Source organism: Topomyia yanbarensis, chromosome 1 (assembly GCF_030247195.1).
Source record: "Topomyia yanbarensis strain Yona2022 chromosome 1, ASM3024719v1, whole genome shotgun sequence".
Classification (NCBI taxonomy): Eukaryota; Metazoa; Arthropoda; class Insecta; order Diptera; family Culicidae; genus Topomyia; species Topomyia yanbarensis.
The window spans coordinates 192,305,890-192,309,020 of NC_080670.1; positions in this window are offsets into that span (position 1 = coordinate 192,305,890).

Consider the following 3,131-nt stretch of genomic DNA (forward strand, 5'->3'; position numbering starts at 1 on the left):
CAATCTTGAAATTGAAATCCTCATTTTTGAAATTTATCAATGAAATTCAATTTTTCAAATTTTTTCAACATATTTATTTTTTTTATTCTTAAATCATTTAAATTTCAATTTCTTCAACTTCCACATTTTTTTTTTTCTTATTTTTCAATTTTCACTTGTTTCAATTCAATTTCTCAGATTTGATTTTTAAAGAATTTCAATAATAAATTATTCATTTTTTTATTTCTTAATTCACCAATTTTTCAATAGTTTTTCTTTAACTTAAAATTTTTCCCTTCCACAGTTTTTCAAATTTTCAAGTATTTTCAATATTTTTCTTTTTATTTTATTTTCAAACACTTTATTTTCAAGCTTTGTAATATTCCATGTTTCAATTTTTTTAATCTTATCCTTTTGTTTAATTTTCATTTTGCAATATTTCAGCATTGGATTTTTTGTTTTCCAATTCTTTAGTCATTTAATATTTTATTTTTATTTCTCCTGAAATTTTGACAAATAATTTTTAAAGTTTTTTTTTAATTTTTCCTTTTCAAAATCTTTCAACCTTTTAATTGATAATTATTAACCTTTTCTAAGTGCTCAATTCATTTACATTTCTATTTAAATTTATTCAATATTTCAATTTTTGGTGTCTCGAGTATGTTTTTGCTTGAATTTTTCTTTGGTTGATTTTAATTTTGCAACTTTTTGATATTTTTGGTCTTTGACTCTTCAGTTTTTTTTGGCTTTTGACGTAATCAATAATTCTAGCTTTTCTCGTGTTTTAATTCCTCGATCCTACAATTTTTAAATTTTATATATTTTTAAGTCGTTTATTTATAAATTTTTTCAATTTATTATTATTGAATTCTTCAATTTTTGGCTTTTAAATTTTATGGATTTTTCAATTGCTTTAGCGTCTCAAATTTTCACTTTTTTAATTTCTTAGTATTTTAAATTAGTCATTTTCAAGGTTTTTATTTCTACAAATTTTTATTTGTTAATTTTTCACTTAATAAATATTTTCATTTTCTTTTTTCATTTTCTAATTAAATGTTTTAATTTTAGTATTCATCAGTTCTTCAATTTACTAATTTCTAAATCCTTTTTTTTAATTTCCCCTGCTTTATATATATTTTAATTTTTTTAAATTTTTGATTGCTTAAATTTTCAATTTTTCAAATAGATTTCATATTTTCAATTGTTTCATTCTTCATTTTTTGTTATATTTTCTATTTTTAAATTACTTAGTTTATAGTTATATTTATTTATTGTTTCAACCTATTATTTTAAAATTAATTAATATTTAGAGCTTTTCAAACTTTTTTGAGCTATTTTTTAGTTCTTTCATCTCAATTTTTTTTAAGTTTTTTATTTTTTATGCTTGAAAATTAATTATGATTTTAGTTTTTCAACCTTTTAATTTGTGAAATCTTATGTTGCCTATTTTTTTATTTATTGACTTTTTATTTTTGATTTTTTAAATTTATTTACTTTTCTTTTTCATAGTTTTTCTAGTCTAATTAATTACTTTTCCAAAAAAATTAAAAATTTTCTGATTTTTCAACCGCTTTATGTTAAAATTTTCCAACTTCCTTGTTAATTTTTTTTTTCAATTTTGAATTTTAAGTTTTTAAATCTTAATTTATGAATTTTTGAATTTATTAATTTTTCAAATCTGCAATTTTTGAAATTTGCATTTCTTCGTTATTGATTTTCGAATTTTTCAATTATTGATTTTTACAACTGTTTTAAATTTTAATTTTTTTTTTGTATTTCAATATTTTATTTATAAATGTCCCATTTATTCAACTTTTTAATAAACTTCTTTTTTAATTCTTCAGTTTTGAAATGGTGAGCTGCATAAGGTTGAACTGAGAACGCCTCGATAAGCGGCCATCTTGGAAAACACGGAAAAAGCAGCTTTTCCCACACCGTTGGAAACGTCTTCATGGAAATGAATCATTGTATTCGGGGCATTGGTGGAGTATTACTGATTGATTTCCATGAAGATTTTTGCAGCGATGTGAGAGAAAAAACGGTTTTTTTTTCGATTTACAAGATGGTCGCTTTTTCAAGTTTTCTCAGTTGAACCTTAAAATGCAATCGATTTACCAACTAAGCTTTTATTATTTCCTTTTTTGATTTTTCAATTCTTTAAGCTTTCAATTTTTATGTTTTGCAACGTCACTGTTAGTCATTGTTAAACTTCGAAATTTTACATAGGTTTGTTCTTTCAATGTATTATTTTTGCATTTATTTTTGGAAATGATTAATTTGTTAACATTTTATTTAGTTTTTCGGTCGGTAAAAGAGTTAGTTTTTCAAATTCCCATTATTCAAACATTATTAAAAAAAAATTTAGATTTTTTTCCTTATTTTGAATTTTATAATTTATTTATTATAAAAAATTTATATTTCTGCGCTACAAAAAAAATCATCTTATATTTTTTTGCATTTTCAGTTTATTGGCTTAAATTTTGACAAAAAATTATCTAAGTTCATGTAAAAAATACAAGTGGACTGTTAAAAGGTCAACGTTTACTGTGTCAGTAAAAGAAACAAAAGAAAAGAGCAATTTATACAATATCCATGTCCATATCCTAGGAAAGTTCAAACCGATCAGTTAACATTAACCACCAGTCTTTCAAAATCCTCCACTTCATGAACTCCGAATATTTTACTGAGTGACAGTCTGCTACCTCTCATGCTACAATGCCCGAAGGTAATGATTTATTTCAGTTTTGGAATCACCACCGATATTCCGACCCTCTCCGTTTCTCCTCGACAGGTCATCCGAAATTCACTCTCGTAAACTTTGGCAAAAAGCGAAATTTATCACCTTCAACGCCACCACCCCCTAGTCAAAGTTAAACGTGTAGCATTTGCACTATATGAACACATAGGTACACAAATGCCGAGTGGGTGGGTTGGTGGCTGTTTTCGGTTGACTATAACGTACCAACAACAACGACGACGACAACGTCGACGGTAAATCGCGGGGTGTGCGAGATTAAAGAAACAGACAAGCGGTGAAATGTTGGGGCAGGGCTGGGACCGCGTGTCTATTCTGCGACGACGTCACCAACCACCACCCCCTGCTCGGTGTCAGACGGGTGGCAGTTTGCGCGGGGGATGCGCATTTCAAGATG